Source organism: Carassius gibelio, chromosome A25 (genome assembly GCF_023724105.1).
Source record: "Carassius gibelio isolate Cgi1373 ecotype wild population from Czech Republic chromosome A25, carGib1.2-hapl.c, whole genome shotgun sequence".
NCBI classification, from domain to species: Eukaryota; Metazoa; Chordata; class Actinopteri; order Cypriniformes; family Cyprinidae; genus Carassius; species Carassius gibelio.
This window is the reverse complement of record NC_068395.1, coordinates 15,084,338-15,104,755: the sequence shown is the minus strand read 5'-3', so window position 1 is coordinate 15,104,755 and position 20,418 is coordinate 15,084,338. Positions and strand designations below refer to the sequence as shown.

Sequence of the window (20,418 nt, the reverse complement as noted above, 5' to 3'; positions counted from 1 at the left end):
TGATAACCAATCAACGGTTCTGTTGCGCGAATGCAATGGCCAATCGGAGACGTGCAGAAGAGTCATCATGAAACGTAGTGTTTTTGTTCACTTGCTCGCTGACTGAATTATTTAGCGAATTCTTTCTTCAGAGAGAGAGAGAGAGAGAGTAAAAACAAAAACAAAAAATCCTGATGTGCATAATGTAATGTAAAGTGCTTCAGTGATTTTAATGGGGGTTTTTGAGAGTGCCTGAACTCTGGCTAGACTGAATGAAAATGTTATTTGATAATGTAAATGTTCTTTACTCTCTGTAAAATGAAAGTGCTAAAATAAGTAACTTACAATATTGTTATTAAAATTTACATTAAATGCAAATTCAGTCGTATTAAAAAAATATTTTATGGCATGATATGGCACTTAAGTAAAAAGTCTGGGTTTTATGTGTAGTTAATATATTACACTACCTTTCCATTTATTGATCAAATACCAATCTATAAAGATGCAAAACGCATTTACTTACACATTTGAGAATCAAGATATTTCCTGATATATTAAGCATGTTTGGAATTGTTTTGAATAAAAAGGAAAAATAAATAAAACATAAGCCTATATAAGCTATACGGTTATTTATTGTTTTGTATCAATATTTAAGGTGGACTTATTGATTAGGTGCAAGAATAGTAGTGATGGTTAAAATAATAGATTGATAATGAAATAGTAGATTGTGCCTTGTTCCTAGATGGACAGAGACTGGAAAGTAATAGATCAGATGAGGAGATGGAGAAAGAGGAAGAAAAAGAGGCAAATGTAGATGCACAAGTGACAGAAAGAGCAGGTAACAGCAAGCCAGGAGACAGAGGCTGGTGAGAAAGAGGAAAATGTAGTGTTTTCTGTAGTTTTTACTATAACAGCTGTTCTTAAATTATTCTGTAGAACAGAGAAGAAAAAGCCATCAGGTTGGGACAATTTAGACATTTCAGTTTCTAATCCCAAAGCTATTATTAGGTGGAAATAATTTTTCTTTTTTTACTTTTAAACTTAAAATTGTCTCTTCTAATCTTTTTCTTTTTCAAAACTGCATCACAGCATTTGCTGCCGTATCAATACATAATCATCCATATTGATACACAAATTGGCAAGGAATGCATCACAATATATTGCTGTATTGCTATTTTGAACCGTGCTATTTAAAGCCTTGTTCCATATGCCCCTTTTATACTTTGAGCACCTGTCCCTCCAAAGGTCTCTGCACGGCCCTGTGTAGGATGTTAATGCAAAGCTGTTCAAAATGAACAGACCCGAGATGAGCAGGAATAATACTGCAAAATTGCAAAAAAATAATTATTTGTAAAGTACATGGTTTGTGTATTTGAGCAAAACTCTGCAGGTCTCCGGGCCTCCAGGATTTGAGTTCTGACACCCCTTGCAATAGAGAATATGAAGTAGCTAAATAGACACACCTGTGACTATACAGTTTCAGGATCTGACCACTAGATTATGGGATTATTTTCCTGCCAAATCTATTGCAGTCACAGATCGAAAAATAATAAGCATAAATAAAATATTTAAAAACACGTGTAAAATAATAACGCACAAAAGCGAAAAACAAATGCAATTTTTTTTAAATAACAAAAAGCACAGTCATGGATCGAAAAATAATAAGCATAAATCAAAAATGTAAACACATTTAAAATTATATTGCACAAAACTGAAACATGAATTCAACATTTTCCAAATCTCAAATCAGGTTTCCTACTCATATGTTATTTTTTTTGTGTGCTTGTGTTTTTTCCCCCTTTGCTTTTGTTTCCACGTTCTGCGCTTGCGTTTCTAAAAGTTGCAGTTTGAGTTTCATGTAAATCAGGGGAGGCTTCAGCGTCACCATTGGCCACAAGTTGTAGATTGACAGCTGCACCTCTAGCCAATCAGTTCTCAATCAGTCTAGCCAGGGAGTTGACGTCACTCCAATGCGACTCATGGTTGCTGTGGCAGGTGTGTGTGTGTGAAGTAGAGGGTGATGGTGACACAGGAGTGGTTTTTGTTATTTTATTGAACTGAAAGCAGTCTTAAACAATGCACATTGTGCATTTCACACACTTTTATTTTATTATTTTTCATTTGAGCATAGACATTGCTCTCTGAGAGTGGCACTCTCTATAGATTTATTTTTCATAGATGGAGTTTCTCGCTCAAGTTCACATTTTAAGAGCAAGTGAGAGCACTGGTGCCTCCATCTGTCCTGGTGTTCAGTGTCCACACACACTTCACTAGCGCACATTTCTGTAGGTCAACATTAGATTGAACGGCCATATAAAGTTATTATTACATACATCTTTTAGATGAAAAGCTATATTTGAGGACTATGAATGATAGGTGGGTGGGCTTTTGGATGTACTGCCCGATGTAGGCAATTGTATTACCACATAGACCAGCCGTTACCGATCTCTCCTTTATCAGCCACACCAGAGCAAACAGGAGGAGAGCATAAAGACACAGGGTGAGTACAATTGAGTTCAAAATTAAAATATAAGCCTATAGTTTATACTTTATTTATTTAAAAGGTAGGCTATATTTGTGTAGAAAGTTGGGGATCAAAGTGTTATTACGATTTCAGGTCCCAACAACATTTTTTCCCGTCCTGTCCCAATCCCGTGATAGTGATTTTGTTTACAATCAATGTCAGTCTCTAGTGAAGTGAAGTGACATTCAGCCAAGTATGGTGACCCATACTCAGAATTTGTGCTCTGCATTTAACCCATCCGAAATGCACACACACAGAGCAGTGAACACACACACACACTGTGAGCACACACCCGGAGCAGTGGGCAGCCATTTATGCTGCGGCGCCCGGGGAGCAGTTGGGGGTTCGATGCCTTGCTCAAGGGCACCTAAGTCGTGGTATTGAAGGTGGAGAGAGAGCTGTTCATGCACTACCCCCACCCACAATTCCGTCCGGCCCGAGACTAGAACTCACAACCCTTCGATTGGGAGTCCAACCCTCTAACCATTAGGCCACGACTTCCCCTGGTTATCCATCTTCCCCGTGTGAAGATGGATAACCAGCGTCAGCAGGCAAATCCCGGACGATCTCAGGTAATTGGTCTTAAATATTTTGTTAGTGGGTGACAGAAACATTCCCTTCGTGTGATATATAATGCGCATCTGGTCTGTAAAGCTGGTTGTGTAATCAGCAGTAAATCTCCATCACCTGCGCACTTTCATAAGGAGCAGCATTAGCGTTCGACTTGAAGCAGCTGCACGAGTCGCATTGGAGTGACGTCAACTCCCTGGCTAGACTGATTGAGAACTGATTGGCTAGAGGCGCTCTGTCAATCTAGAACTTGTGGCCAATGGTGACGCTGAAGCCTCCCCTGATGTACATGAAACTCAAAGTGCAACTTTTAGAAACGCAAGCGTAGAATGTGGAAACAAGAGCAAAGGGGAAAAAACCACAAGCACACAAAAAATAACATATGAGCAGGAAACCTGATTTTGTTTGCAATTTGGAAAATTTTGAATTCATGTTTCAGTTTTGTGTAGTCCATGACTGCACTGTTTGTTACTTAAAAAATAGCATTTGTTTTTTCGGTTTTGTGCATCATTATTTTACACGTGTATTTATTTATGCTTATTATTTTTCGATCTGTGACTGCAATACATTTGGCGGGATTCTAATCCCATAATTGTCAGGTAGAGGTGTATTCACATCTGTAAGGATAGGTAAATAATCTGTTTTAAAGTTTCAACACTTTGTGTGGTTGTTTAATGTCTCTAGAATGCTATAATGGCAACACTACTGTGAGGGCAGGTGATATTGTTTGAATAAATATATTGCTTTCGGAAAGCTTCTTTACTGAAACATTAAAAGAGTCATGACATTCACATACCTCACAAATGTTCATGTACGTGGAGGGCTGCTCTTCAAATCGTTAGTTCACCAAATAATTAAAATGGTCATAATTTACTCTCCCCATGTTTTTCCAGACTCATACAAACTCTGCTCGTTTTTTGGAAAACATATGAATATATTTAATATTTTCTTAATTTGTGTCCTCCATTGCTGGTGAGGGAGACCAGTATTTTATTTTGATCATACATGTTTGCTATCATATAATTTAAGATTTATTCATATATAAATATCAGAATGAATTACTTCTACAATAACTCTATATTCACGAGTTCACATCTACGTATATTAATACCGTAAGTTTATGCGTATTTGGCGTGCTGTCCGGGTGGAGGGCTCCGAGCTCGGGATGTGGCCCGAACCCAGAGTACTCCCCCCGGTTGTGGTAAGAGTAGATGGATCTATAAGTGAGGAGAAATGGGGTGGAGGAGGGATGCTGAAAACTGTCAATGAACAGAGATAGGTTCTGCTGTTATTTATACCTTGTCATGAGTTGATTACTGATTGGTCTCCACTTGTGTTAATCAGGTTAATGAACTGCGACTGTTCCTCCCGAACTTTGTTATAAAACAGCATTTCACGAGTTCACATCTACGTATATTAATACCGTAAGTTTATGCGTATTTGGCGTGCTGTCCGGGTGGAGGGCTCCGAGCTCGGGATGTGGCCCGAACCCAGAGTACTCCCCCCAAAAACAAGAGAGCAAAAGGACAGCCGCCAGACTACGAACCCCCCAAAACGCAGAGATTTGGCGGGCTGACGTTTTTAGAAGTATGGTCGTTTGACCAGGAGATCTTGCATTGCCTCTGGCAGAAGAAGAGGAGCAGGCAGGTCCTGTTGGTTAATAGTTGAGGAAGAAGCAGTTACGGTGTCGGGAAGATGGGCTCCACCGTCTGCCTGCGAGGTGTAATGATATATTGACTTGATGCGTAATGTATCCGCTGGGAGGCTGAGGCTCGCTGGACAGATAGAGGAAACAAATTATATTCCTGCATCCGCTGGAAGACTGGCTCGCTGGATGGACAGTGGAAACAAATAAATATTTACTGCGTCCGCTGAGAGACTCATGCTCACTGGACGGAAAGTGGAAACGGATGAATATTTACTGCGTCCGCTGAGAGACTCATGCTCACTGGACGGAAAGTGGAAACGGATGAATATTTACTGCGTCCGCTGAGAGACTGGTGCTCGCTGGACGGACAGTGGAAAGAAATAAATATTTACTGCGTCCGCTGAGAGACTCATGCTCACTGGACGGAAAGTGGAAACTGATGAATATTTACTGCGTCCTCTGAGAGACTGGTGCTCGCTGGACGGGCAGTGGAAACGGATAAATATTTACTGCGTCCGCTGAGAGACTGGTGCTCGCTGGACGGACAGTGGAAACAAATAAATATTTACTGCGTCCGCTGAGAGACTGGTGCTCTCTGGACGGGCAGTGGAAACGGATAAATATTTACTGCGTCCGCTGAGAGACTGGTGCTCGCTGGACGGACAGTGGAAACAAATAAATATTTACTGCGTCCGCTGAGAGACTGGTGCTCGCTGGACGGACAGTGGAAACAAATAAATATTTACTGCGTCCGCTGAGAGACTCATGCTCACTGGACGGAAAGTGGAAACGGATGAATATTTACTGCGTCCGCTGAGAGACTGGTGCTCGCTGGACGGACAGTGGAAACGGATAAATATTTACTGCATCCGTTGAGAGACTCGTGCTCGCTGGACGGACAGTGGAAACGGATAAATATTTACTGCGTCCGCTGAGAGACTCGTTCTCGCTGGACGGACGGTGGAAACGGATAAATATTTACTGCGTCCGCTGAGAGACTCGTGCTCGCTGGACGGGCAGTGGAAACAAATAAATATTTACTGCGTCCGCTGAGAGACTGGTGCTCGCTGGACGGACAGTGGAAACGAATAAATATTTACTGCGTCCGCTGAGAGACTGGTGCTCGCTGGACAGACAGTGGAAACGAATAAATATTTACTGCGTCCACTGAGAGACTGGTGCTCGCTGGACAGACAGTGGAAACGGATAAATATTTACTGCATCCGTTGAGAGACTCGTGCTCGCTGGACGGACAGTGGAAACGGATAAATATTTACTGCGTCCGCTGAGAGACTCGTTCTCGCTGGACGGACGGTGGAAATGGATAAATATTTACTGCGTCCGCTGAGAGACTCGTGCTCGCTGGACGGGCAGTGGAAACAAATAAATATTTACAGCGTCCGCTGAGAGACTGGTGCTCGCTGGACGGACAGTGGAAACGAATAAATATTTACTGCGTCCGCTGAGAGACTCGTTCTCGCTGGACGGACGGTGGAAACGGATAAATATTTACTGCGTCCGCTGAGAGACTCGTGCTCGCTGGACGGGCAGTGGAAACAAATAAATATTTACTGCGTCCGCTGAGAGACTGGTGCTCGCTGGACGGACAGTGGAAACAAATAAATATTTACTGCGTCCGCTGAGAGACTGGTGCTCGCTGGACGGACAGTGGAAACAAATAAATATTTACTGCGTCCGCTGAGAGACTCATGCTCACTGGACGGAAAGTGGAAACGGATGAATATTTACTGCGTCCGCTGAGAGACTGGTGCTCGCTGGACGGACAGTGGAAACGGATAAATATTTACTGCATCCGTTGAGAGACTCGTGCTCGCTGGACGGACAGTGGAAACGGATAAATATTTACTGCGTCCGCTGAGAGACTCGTTCTCGCTGGACGGACGGTGGAAACGGATAAATATTTACTGCGTCCGCTGAGAGACTCGTGCTCGCTGGACGGGCAGTGGAAACAAATAAATATTTACTGCGTCCGCTGAGAGACTGGTGCTCGCTGGACGGACAGTGGAAACGAATAAATATTTACTGCGTCCGCTGAGAGACTGGTGCTCGCTGGACAGACAGTGGAAACGAATAAATATTTACTGCGTCCACTGAGAGACTGGTGCTCGCTGGACAGACAGTGGAAACGGATAAATATTTACTGCATCCGTTGAGAGACTCGTGCTCGCTGGACGGACAGTGGAAACGGATAAATATTTACTGCGTCCGCTGAGAGACTCGTTCTCGCTGGACGGACGGTGGAAATGGATAAATATTTACTGCGTCCGCTGAGAGACTCGTGCTCGCTGGACGGGCAGTGGAAACAAATAAATATTTACAGCGTCCGCTGAGAGACTGGTGCTCGCTGGACGGACAGTGGAAACGAATAAATATTTACTGCGTCCGCTGAGAGACTCGTTCTCGCTGGACGGACGGTGGAAACGGATAAATATTTACTGCGTCCGCTGAGAGACTCGTGCTCGCTGGACGGGCAGTGGAAACAAATAAATATTTACTGCGTCCGCTGAGAGACTGGTGCTCGCTGGACGGACAGTGGAAACGAATAAATATTTACTGCGTCCGCTGAGAGACTCGTGCTCGCTGGACGGGCAGTGGAAACAAATTATATTTACTGCGTCCGCTGAGAGACTGGTAGTCGCTGGACGGACAGTGGAAACGGATAAATATTTACTGCGTCCGCTGAGAGACTGGAGCTCGCTGGACGGGCAGTGGAAACGGATAAATGTTTACTGCGTCCGCTGAGAGACTTTTAAATTACATTTTTTTTATTATGTTTGAAAACGGCGTATTGCGCAGAGGCTAATGCGACTCGGAATGTGGGCCATCAAAGCTGATCATAAACCCTTGTTGAAATTCACGTCGCTTATTGTGAAAACTGAACAGCTTATTTCAGTGAAATGGCTTAACATGATGACTTTTTTTTTTTTTTGTATCTGGGGGAGGTACAGAAAAGGCTCCTGCGGGAGCAGACACTGCTGCGGCAGTGAGGAGATACAAAAGGGGCTCCTGCGGGAGCAGACACTGCTGCGGCAGTGAGGAGATACAAAAGGGGCTCCTGCGGGAGCAGACACTGCTGCGGCAGTGAGGAGATACGAAAGGGGCTCCTGCGGGAGCAGACACTGCTGCGGCAGTGAGGAGATACGAAAGGGGCTCCTGCGGGAGCAGACACAGCTGCGGCAGTGAGGAGATACGGAAAAGGCTCCTGCGGGAGCAGGCACTGCTGCGGCAATGGGGAGATATGGAAAAGGCTCCTGTGGAAGCAGCTCTGCATTTAACCCATCCAAGTGCACACACGGCAGTGAACGCGCACACACCGTGAACTCACACCCGGAGCAGTGGGCAACCATTTATGCTGCGGTGCCCAGGGTGCAGCTGGGGGTTCGGTGCCCTGCTCAAGGACACCTCAGTCATGGCATGGCCGGGCCGTGACTCGAACCCACAACCCTAGGGTTAGGAGTCCACTCTCTAACCACTGGGCCCTGAGTTCCCCCTCCTTGACTGTGGGAAGAGTAGGCAGGTTAGTAACATTTTCAACCTTTGTTCATTTTCAACCAATGTGGAGGAAGTTTTATTTTTTATTTTTTATACAGTATAAAATAAGAGGCAAAAAATTATTTTACTATTGTAAATATGAGTTTATGACAGCATTTATAATTAAACCACGGTAGCCATAAATTTACCGTTGTCTGAGACGTCTTGAAATGTTCTTTAGCATCATGACCATAGAATGTGGTTATGGTTCTGCAAGGTTTAGCATGGTTTCCAGAGATCTGGAGCTGATTCTGGGTAGCTCGGTGGTTTGTGACTGTTGTCTCGTGGCGCGCTGTCTTTTAAAGGGCCGTTCACCCATCACGTCTTTTTTTTTTTTTTTTTTTTCTCAGGCGCGTCCGCTCCGCATAGAGTTGAAAACATCTCAACTTTTCAGGATGCCGCAGCGCAAGAATATCAGACCTGAACCAGGAAGTTGGTCACCAGATCACAGGGTAACCAGTTAAATTGCATGGAGACACCGGAGAGCGCCTAGATGTTCCTCTGAGGTGCTCGCTCATCGCAGTTGTGCTGCCGTGGTACACCATATCGGTTTTGCAAAGGGAACAAAGAGACGTTTTATTTGTCCTCTGTTTAAAGTATTCTCATACTTTTAATAACAGTGGTCTCGGTTTGTGATAGAATGCAACTTCTTCATTCACTGTATGCCATTATGCGAGATGTAAACAGTGTGACGCGTCCACGCATTGCACGCGCGTCGACAATTTATTTATTTATTTTTTTTTTTTCTCTCTCGACGTAAGCGATGATGTCGACGCGTCGTTGCAGCACTAATTAGTGGTGGAAATTATGATTCTTTTTAGAGATTCGTTCATTTTCGGTTCGTTCAACAAAATGATTAGTTCGGAGATAATTTCTTCGTTTTACACAGAATATGCCAGCAGGTGGCAAAAGAATGTATTATGTGTTATGTCTTACGTCAACGAACGCATTCACTTGTTACAAAAACTGATCTGGCTTTATTAAAATGTGTGTATAATCGCGTTCAATATATGAAGTCTAATTGAGTTGTTCAGATGAACAAAGAACAGGGTTTCTTGCCTATATAGCATTTTAATTGTTTGGTCAGACAGTTTGTATATTATATATTCACATCCATAAATCGGGGATTAACCTTTCTTTTATGGTCTATGGATCAAACGTGGAGTTGCTAAATATCAAAACGAGCGTATGTGCACAGTACTGTACCTATAACTGCGCTTTGCATTTTCGAGATTGACATGCTAAAATAGCAGATTAACCCAGTTTACTCTAATTCATTTTGTTCGCGAACAAGATAAGCTATGTGCCAGTTCATTTAATTCACGAACGACATGTATCCGTTCATTCAGTTCGTTCACGAATGACAAGTGTGCCAGTTCAGTCATTTCACTCACGAACGATAAGATCTCTAGATCTAGTTCAGACTCATATGAAACTCGTTCATTGAAGGGCGTATTCGTTACTACATTCAACAAATCACATACTCTGTCACATCTCATACTCGAAGGCTATCGGCTCGATGTCGAGTAATTCTTTGACAGGATGAAACGGTTGTTACCCGGTTCACTGAGCTGCGCATGCGCTGCTTAAAGCGCCGCGCTGCTATGAAGGGAGGAACTTTACTAAACGAGAAATATGAGTCCGTGGATAACATGAACGATTTGTTCGCCTAAAAGATTTCGTTCACCTAAAAGATTCGTTCAAAAAGAACGATTCGTTTACGAACGACACATCACTAGCACTAATGGATACATCTGGAACACTGGTTTCACGTTGTAGTATAGACTGTGGAAACAGAGGCTTCTGAAAACTATGGGAATCATTATGCAATGAAAATCATTATGTCTGTAAAACATACCAACAGACATGATTATGGCAATAACGTTAATTGCAGTTATGTGCTATTCACTTACAATTAGTTCTAACGATATTTACTTGCATGCTTTCATATTACGGTCCTAGAAAAACTCAGAATTTACTCACACTGCTGTCCTGCGGCAAAACGAGGGTATAATGATCACGCCAGTAGATGGTGAAATATGTCCCCAAGAAAATTGGTCCTGCCAGAATAATTGCATGAAACTTGTCTGTAAAACCTCAGTGAGGTTTAAACATGCACGGTAAGGCAGATGATATCTTTGGACATTTCAGTGTGGATGATGACTACCTCATGGCCTGATTTAACAAACTTTAAGCCTCCTTTCCACAGCACACGAACATTTGTACACGATTGTCGCATTTCTCCCTCTCGCGGCAGGCGTGCTTAACTTTCAAACTGGTCGTGCAGTAGCCCTAACTGTTACCTTGACATGTTCACCATGGTAAAGTTAATAATTTTAATGAATATAATGTATAATGTATGAATACATCGTCACAAATCAGATTACCCCCTAAATAAAAACAGCAGGTTTTATGGGGCTAGTCACGTAAATAATGGTTTAATAATTATTTCTGCCATAATTATTATGAACCACCATTTTACGTAAATGATGTTGAAGAATAATGTCAAGGTTAACAAAATATAGGTAATTCTGACCTCGCACCGAAAGATCACATCCGGTCGGGCGTTTGCACACGGCCTGGTCGCAGAAGTTTAAATATTTGAACGCATCCGAGGCTCAATTTGGATCTGAATTTCCACATACATATGATCGGAACTCCACGCGGCTCTCGCACTACTTCTGGCCGCAAACCTGTATTTACCGTCTTCATCTGAAAATGTATTGATTTATGACGCAGGAGGCCGGAAAAAGCCGCGGTGAAAGGCTGAGCCGCTGCGGGAAGTGAAAGAGGCTTGCTGCAGTAAGAACTGAGGAGCGGGCTGGTTGAATGCCTGCTGGTGCTGCGATTCCAGCGCTCAAAGAGAGCCCGGTCTTGATCGGATCAATTGTGGTGTCAAGCGAGGCGAGCTTGAACTTTTCACGGTCTATTGGCCACGACGTGTGGCTTGGCACGAAGAGCAGCTGTCGCGATGACGTTTGATGGTGCTCAACGGCCGTGTTAATGATCATGGTCAGCAAAGTAGCATATCTGAAAAATCACCCGTATGGATCTCCTTGTTGGAAGGAAGATTTCGTCTGTGATAAGATGACAGACAGCGCGAACCGGGATGCTGAAAACTGTCAATGAACAGAGATAGGTTCTGCTGTTATTTATACCTTGTCATGAGTTGATTACTGATTGGTCTCCACTTGTGTTAATCAGGTTAATGAACTGCGACTGTTCCTCCCGAACTTTGTTATAAAACAGCATTTTATGAGGCTTGAAAATACTGATTATCTAAACTATTTTTGTGTGAACTTTACCTCTAAGAGCGAAGACCAAGAATGATGACTCTCCAAATCAGACAAGACAACTCCAAAATTGGTTTGAGTTCTGCAATAAAAAACACAGACATCAATGGTTTTAATGAAATGAGCATGTAATCACACTGTTGTTGCATCAAAATGTGAAGTAAACAGACAGGAGACAACAGAAACATTTCTTTTCTAAAAATAATTTACATAAAATCTCAAAAGATTGATGCTCTCCCATGTCTCTGGCTTTTAAGATCTACAAAAACAAACATTATTTTACTCTTAGTAAAAAAACAACAACAACTGATAACATGAAATTATGAAGTTTAATTGCCTTAAACTATCTTTCCCTCTCTTCAGAAGAAGCTGAGAAAACCACCTCCTCACACAAGCAGACTTGTGTGTCCTTAAATCCAGTTAGTTTGAGTTCTGCAAAAGAGGGACATCAATGGTTTCAATATAATATGAACATATACATACATACATATATAAAATCACACTGTTTTTGCATCAACATGTGAAGTTAACAGGCAGGACACAACAGAAACATTAATTTTCTAAAAATAATTTTCTAAAAAAAATAATAATAACTTAACTTACATCAGTCTCAGAAAAATGAAGTTATCTTGTCTCTGGATTTCAACATCTAAAAAAAAACCAAACATTATTTTTATCTTAATAAAAATAAAGATAACTTGATGTTATTCTGAAGTTTACTCTCCTTAACCCGTCTGTCCCTCTCTTCAGAAGAACACCTCCTCCTCATCCTCACACAGGTCTGTGACTCCTCACACAAACAGCTTCTGTGTCTTTAACTCTCGGCGCGAGGACAATGAAGACATGAGCTCGACAAGTCTGAAATATTACATGTAATCACCGGCGGCACCAGGGGGGGTCTTGGGGGGTCTCAAGACCCTGCCAAAAAATGCCTTGACCCCCCATTTGACCCCCCAGCCTCTTCCTGATTAAAAAAAAATATATATATTCGGGATAAAGATCCAAAAGTGTTTCTCTTCAAACTACGCAGAACAATAATAAATAATAATTATTTCGACATTTATTCATACACTGAACCGAGAACCGTTTCTGTCGGACGTGTTCGATTCGAGAACCGATGAGCTGATGATAACTGCGCATGCGTGATTCAGTGTGAAGCAGACTGACACAGAGCGCATCTGAACCGAACTGATTCTTTTGGTGATTGATTCTGAACTGATTCTGTGCTAATGTTATAAGCGCGGGTAAACCAAAGGCTTGAATGAAGGGCAATCATCGCCAATGACGGCATTACATCGAGCGCAAAAGAACCGGTGACCCATTTTTTTTCTCAACTGGTTTATTTGATCGAATTGTCCGAAAGAACCGGTTCACTTGCTCCTTTGCCCCTTAAGTGCCCTTTTGTCAAAAGCAAAATTTCCTCGAATTTTTTTGTAATAACATACACTTTTGTGAATGCCTGCCCATGCCCAATCATAATATTAGTACAATTTATTAATAATAATTTAGCCGTAAATAAAATGACCAACATAAAGACCGTTCACCTGACAACGACCTCATCCAACCGGGAAGATTCCTCATGCTGCATGCGCATTTTTTAATTGCTAAAGGATATTTTCAACATCGTGGCAACTGGTAAGTGGTGTTTCATTCTCAGCGAAGTGATTTTGATGTTTATTTACTTATTATTATTTTACAAGAACGATGTGATGTGAGAACATGCAGATATGTTGTTTATATTGCTGTGTGTAGCCTGTAGTGTAGAAGTAACACTAGCATGCTGTTTGAGGGAGAAAAGTTTCACAGGCATCGAGGGGTCTGGTCTTTTTTATGTTATTTGAATAAACGTTTATTATATTACAGTACTTATTTATTTTTAACATGTAAAAATAATTGTCACAACACTGGTAAGGCTTATTCAGATTTTCTCATTCTCTGAATTATCATTATAAAAATAAAAACAATTCAGAAATGAATTAAAATATAATTATAATTTAAATGTGATGCAAATATTTTTTCTACAATAGCAACAGTGTTTACCACAGCAAGACCAATTTAGCCTGTAAACTCAATAATATCTATCTGGAAATAAATGTAAAAATATCAATGTCACTAAAAATGCATAATATACCTGACATGAAAGTGAAGTGTGAAGGATATGAATAACAAATGTAGCCTGTCATTTGTTTACATTGCAAAGGTGTTTTTGTTGTTGAGTAGCAGTAATAAGCAGTTATTAGCCATGTCCACTGTATTTTTTGTTGGTTTTCATGAGACCCCCCTTGAAAAATGCCCCCCCAATCAAAATTGTCTGGAGCCGCCACTGCATGTAATAATAAGTATATTAACATACTTTTAACAGTTACCACTTCAACAGCCTCAAAATAATTATGCTAGTCTTTACTACACAATGCCGTTTCCTTTATGAGACAAGCATATGTTCACTTTAACCGCGAAAAAAGAGACAAATTAACATGAGTGTAACCTTGACCCTAACCGTCTATTAACGCCTCAAAAAGTACAGATAATGTAAAATCTTATGTAAATATGACAAAATACATTCACGGACGTTATATTAAAAGTACATCTTCCGTTCAGTAACTTTACATGAGGCAGTTAAGACCTCCGTGTCTGAGGCGAAAACCGCGTCCGTTTTTTTAAATATATATATATATATGTATATATATATATATATATATATATATATATATATATATATATATATATATATATATATATATATATATAAAACGTTAAGCTCCTTTGTTTCCGGCTTTCATAAAACCTGCCGCCTTTCATACAACCGGGTAAACAGTAAAAGATAACTTTACATTTTGAATATTTACTTACCATAGTCTTTCACTCGCTTCACGCTTCTTTCACGCTGAGAAAATGGCGGCTGCTCGCACTGGAGACGTACGATCTTGACGTGGCGTGCGTGCTCTCCTTCACGTCCGCGTCCTCAACCCAGCCCCACTGGGTTAAAACTTCCCAAAGTCCTATCCAACGGCCTCAACCCATCAGTTGGGTTGAAAAAACAACCCAGCGTTATTTAGTGTGTATATATAAATATATATATACAAATAGCTAGAAATATGAGTCGTTCTTGTTAATTTTTACTAATACACTTACGAATCTGATTGAGTCTGGGTCACACATCAGCAGCTACCACTGTTGACAACATCTAACATTGGATGGAATAACGACTGCTCTGGTTCACCCTGTGTTGGAACATAGGGTTGGCGCAGTTTTGTTTTCTCCTCTGTCATTATTAATAGGGGTGTAAATCAGATGGCTCATCATGATATGATACAATATTGATTCTCATTACAAGCGATACGATATTTGCCGATGCTTCAAACAATTCTACGATACCAATACGATTCGATTTGTTACAGGAGTATATTGATAGATAGATATTTTTATATATTTATTTTAAACAACCATCTACATTTTAATTAAATCACAAATGCAACCAAAATATATAACATGAACGTTTATCTAAAATTTTATGAAATTTTATTTACACATAATGTAAATAAACAATTGAAAAAAAAAAATCTGCTACTATGGGCTCAGTGCTAAAAATCATTTTTACAGATAACCAAATTACAAGCAATAGCATAAAATAAATACAGTACAACAAAGACACGTCAAATATTATTTATATATTTAGTAACACAAGGCACGACGTATTGCATACAAATCACAGCGAGAGCTTTTTTTTCTTTTTATATTTTTATTAATGCAGAGAACAAAAACATACAAATGTATAAACATACAACACACAATATTCACCACAATTTAATCACCACGAGAGCTTTCCAATATGCGCGCCACTGAGTGAACCTTACTACAGGCGCACATCGAATCTACCCGCAACTTCACACATATTCTTCATCTTGCACTCAATATTAAGTAATAGTTTATTTAATCGAATAAACTAATTCAGTAATTCTAAATGTAAAATAAATGCGCTGACTGTTTCGAGGGCTGCTTCCTCAATGATGTCGCATTTTGTAGGCCACAATACGTCATAGAAGTTGCCTCGTTTGAATCATTAACGTTACATTCAAAAGTAAAGAAATTACAACAATTACACCTCACAATGAATAATGGTCCATTTTAGAATTAAGACTTATTAAATCATGGTGTAAATTGTCAAACTACCTCACTAGTTATGACAAATGATGACATATCAAGAACCTGGTAAAACTTCAGTTAATTACTGTGTTCAATTAGCATCATTCACCTGTCTTTACTCCTCTTGATCGGCCATGTTGAAGAGACTGTAGCGAGTGACTCGCGTTCATGGGTCTGTTCCCGCCCTGGTTGTTAGGCAAAACGTGATTGGTTGGAGAGAGAGCTTGCTACGATTGGTCAGTGCAACATGGGCATTGTCTGATTGGGTTAAGTAGACGTTGGGTGGAGTCCACTTATTTGTGGATTTATCTGCACATCGACGCTAGAAGTGTTTCAAATCCACAAATGCACAGGAACCGATCCACAAATGCGTGCAGTGATTTACAAATGCACAGACAGCGATTCACAAATAAATGCCAGATAGAGTAGTGTTTGTGACATTAAACACATTTGTAAAAATATATTTTTTTATTTGCAAATCTCATTTTATTTATTTGTGTGTTTTATATTTTTTTGCGAAACTCTTTACATTAATTTGTGAATTTGATATATTTTTGTGAATCTTGTTACATTTATTTATGGATCATAATCGATTTATTTGGAATAATGCAACGATTCTAACCCCATAGTGTTCAGCAGAAGAAAGAAACTTATACAGGTTTGGATCAACTTGAAGGTGAGTTAATGATGACAGAAAGTCTGTCCCACGTCTCCATGTCTACCTGCCTGCAGTATACAATACAATTCCTATCACAGTGCTACTGTTTAGGTAACCATTTACCTAAATTACCTAATTACCCTCCTCCACTCACAGCTCCTCCTCTCATACACAGACAGGACTTGGCCTTAAGGTATCCCCTCTTCAAATTCAGACTGTCATTTATCTGGATTTAAATAATTACTTTCATTTGAGAATGCTTGGAACAGTGGAGGAATGCAGTGGTGTTCTTCTGCATTATTCACTGTTCATGGAGATGCAGCCAAATCAAATTACCACAGAATGTTCAAAAATTGCTGTCATTATATTTCTTCTGTCTGACAGTGCTCTTCATTGAGACACAGACTCACAAATTTCCCTAAACACTTCCATTGGGAGAAATTTCCACCCCAAAAGAAATGTCTCTGTTACGTATGGTAACCCTCGTTCCCTGAAGGAGGGAACGGAGACGCCACGTCGTTGACCGACGAATATGGGATATCACTTCGATAGACCAATCTACTTCAAGAGTAAACTAAATGAGCCATTGCACATTGGCATTTAATTATTGCATCCAGCTGCCGCTGATCACAGCGTGAGAATAAAAGGGCAGCAGGTGCAATGCATACCAGCTTTTCGCTGAGGATCTGAGCCGGAGACCCGGCAGCTCGGCGGCGGTACAGCAACCATGGTGACGGGACGTGGCATCTCCGTTTCCTCCTTCAGGGAACGAGGGTTACCATACATAACCGAGACGTTCCCTTTCAGTCGGTCACTTTCAACGTTACGTCGGTGACCGACGTATGTGGAATACCAAAGCGCCATGGGTGCTGCCCCTTCCAGTGCCCTGTGCGAGCCGCCTGCGCCCCTATTAGGTGTAGGCCGGGGCTCGGAACAAGTAGTTCCACTCACCATTGTCAAAGCACTACCTCACTGGGTGAGATTGGATAACACATGGAAAACGTACACGTTCGCTTGGAACAGGGACACTGTGGAAGCCCCATCCTTCCAGAAGGAGGTCTCGGAGGCATATACACATATAGCATCCGTTTAGGAGTATAAAGAGAATTTTGAGGTGATTAAAACCCTCTTGGGAAGGCAGAAGTCTGCCGGGGAAACAAGGGGCTCTAAGGCTATACCATGGACTATACGCAAACGACTACCGCTTAGGTCTCAATATGGAACCCAGCCTTCCATGGTTCACATGGATTCATCATGAAGGCCTGGCGCCGGATGTTCCGCCACGTCCAGCTGCCTAGGGTTATGGAGGATCTCAACAGGGTCTACAGTACGGACACTCTGGAGCAGTTTTATCAAGCCGACACTAACCGGGGCCTCTCTGTGCCACTACCCTTTTGAGGTGAGAATACAGGAGGATACCGGCTCTACACAAAGGCTATAGAACCTAGCGAACGTGTTAGGGGTCGGCCAGCCCACAGCTCTACAGATATCTGTCAGCGAGGCGCCACGAGCCAGCGCCCAGAAGGATTCAACACTTCTAGTTGAGTGAACTCGCAACCTGAACGGGCAGGGCACACCCTGTGCCTGATTAGCCAGGGTTATGGCATCCACAATCCAGTGGGCCATCCTCTGCTTAGAGACAGCATTCCCCTTCTGCCGGCCTCCGTAACAGACAAAGAGCTGGCCTGAGGTCCTGAAGCTTTGTGTCCGGTCTACGTAGCACCTTAAAGCTCGGACGGGACAGAGCAAAGCGAGGGCTGGGTCTGCCTCCTCCAGGGGCAGCGCTTGCAGGTTCACCACTTGGTCTTTGAGGGGTGTGGTGGTAACCTTGGGCACGTAGCCGGGCCGGGGCCTCAGGATTACCTGGGAGTCAGCCGGCCCAAACTCTAGGCACGAATCGTCGACCGAAAAAGCGTGCAGGTCCCCTACCCTCTCGATGGAGGCCAGTGCAAGCAGGAGCAAAGTTTTCAATGAAAGGAACTTTGGCTCGACTGAGTGCAAAGGCTTGAATGGGCCCTGCTGTAGTGATTTCAGTGCCAGAGTCAGGTCCCAAGAGGGTATGGAGGGGGGCCGGGAAGGATGAGGTAATGCTTACCTAAAGACTTCCCATTCACGGGGTCATGGTACACAGCAATAGCGGCAACCTGGACTTTGAGGGTGGAGGGAGACAGCCTTCGCTCCAGCCCTTGCTGCAGAAAGGAAAGCACAACCGCAATCGGGCATCTTCGGGGGTCTTCTCGGCGAGAAGAACACCACTCAACGAACAGGTTCCACTTCAAGGCGTAAGCATGTCTCGTAGACAGTGCTCTTGCCGAAGTGATGGTGTTCACTACCTCCTGGGGCAGGCCACCTAGAACCTCCGCGTCCCGTCCAGGGACCAGACATGGAGTTTCCAAAGTCTGGAAAAGTCTGGACGCGGGTGCCAAATGGTGCTCCGTCTCTGAGTCAGTACATCCTTCCTCAGAGGAATCGGCCAAGGAGGGGCTGTCGCGAGGAGTACTAGTTCAGGGAACCAGGTCCGAGTGGGCCAATACAGTGCCACTAGCAAGACTTGCTCCTCGTCCTCCCGGACTTGTGCAAGAAGGCTCACTGGGGGAAACGCATATTTGCCCCGCGGCCAGCTGTGTGCCAGTGCGTCCGTGCCGAGAGTTCCCTCGGTCAGGGAGTAGAACAACTGGCAGTGAGCGGTCTCTGGAGAAGCAAACAGGTCTTCCTGAGCGCCTCCGAACCATCTCCAAATCAGCTGGACCGTTAGAGGATGGAGTTGCCATTCTACTGGGAGCATTGCTCTAGACAGCTCGTCGGCTGTACGGTTGAGCAGGCCCGGAATGTGAATGGCACGAAGTGACCTCAGAACCTTGCGAATACAAAGGAGGAGGTGGTGGGCGAGTTGTGACATGCGACGGGAGCGCAGACCACCTTGTCGGTTGATGTACGCCATGTTATCTGTTCGGACCAGCACATGTTTGCCTAGTAAGTGACCTTTGAGACGGTTCAAGGCAAGGTGCACTGCTAACAATGACCTGGTGAGCTCATCATGCACTTCCGGGAAGAGAGGCACTGGGGTGGGGTGCTGAGAACCAGCGCGTGCCACCCCGAGATACTAATCATCCAGCCTCGATGGCTCGGGACGCGGTGGAGGATTCCACTCGAGCCCTACCATCTCGCGGGCTGGGAAAGCGTAGCTGCCATTTCGGGATCCGACTCAGACTTCGCCACCATCCCTGAAGGCGGCAGCACAGCCGAATCTTCATCCGACAGCTCTCCCTCTGATGCTGAGATCAACATCCGGTCGGGGGGAGGCCTACTGGATACCACTGGTACGCTCCTTGAAGACGTGGCGTCGAGAGTGACCGACTGAAAGGGAACAGCCTGTACCTATAAACATAGAGAATGCTGCAACAACATATGTTGCATGCAAAAAATTTGAATAATTAATCAACTCCATGGCAGATTCAAAGCTTCAAAGGATGTTCCAATTCAGCCCTTTGCAAAGATTCCACCAGCAGTGGATCCTCATGCAGTGTAATCAATGACGTGCTTTCAAGTAAACAAGATTGAGGGAAGATAGTGAGTGGAGGCCATAACAAAATGAAGTGGAACACAATGTTCCAGATAAAAAAAATAAAAAAACATAATGTCTGGGTGCAGTCCCCAATTCATTTTGAAGGTATACATCTTTAAAATATATTAATATATTAAAATATATTATATAAAAATATATTATATAAGGTGTTGTGTTTCTATTTATAGGTAATATTTGTATAGTTACAACTTTTTGCTATACTGCTGCACCTGATTTTTGCTGATTTTAGAGTGAGAAAAACTATGAACCGAAAATAAGCTGTTATTAGTTATTGTGTTATTAGTGTTTAGTTTTTTTTCTTTTAATCTGCTCATCGTTGTGTTTATGAGCAGCTGCAGTATCTCTCAGCTGTATCAGTGCAGTCACTGTGACTCTGACTGATGGAGGTTTTTGTAAGACTCTTTATCACTGTGTGAACACTCCTTTACTGTTGATCCAGTGGTAACTCTGACAGTAATAATGTCC

The 20,418-nt window shown here is 42.6% G+C and overlaps 1 gene segment (V, D, J or C); it reads left to right on the top strand.

Moving 5' to 3' along the window:
* LOC127947158 (immunoglobulin lambda constant 7-like) overlaps positions 1-20,418 on the top strand; it is a 142,324-nt gene that overhangs the window by 8,869 nt on the left and 113,037 nt on the right.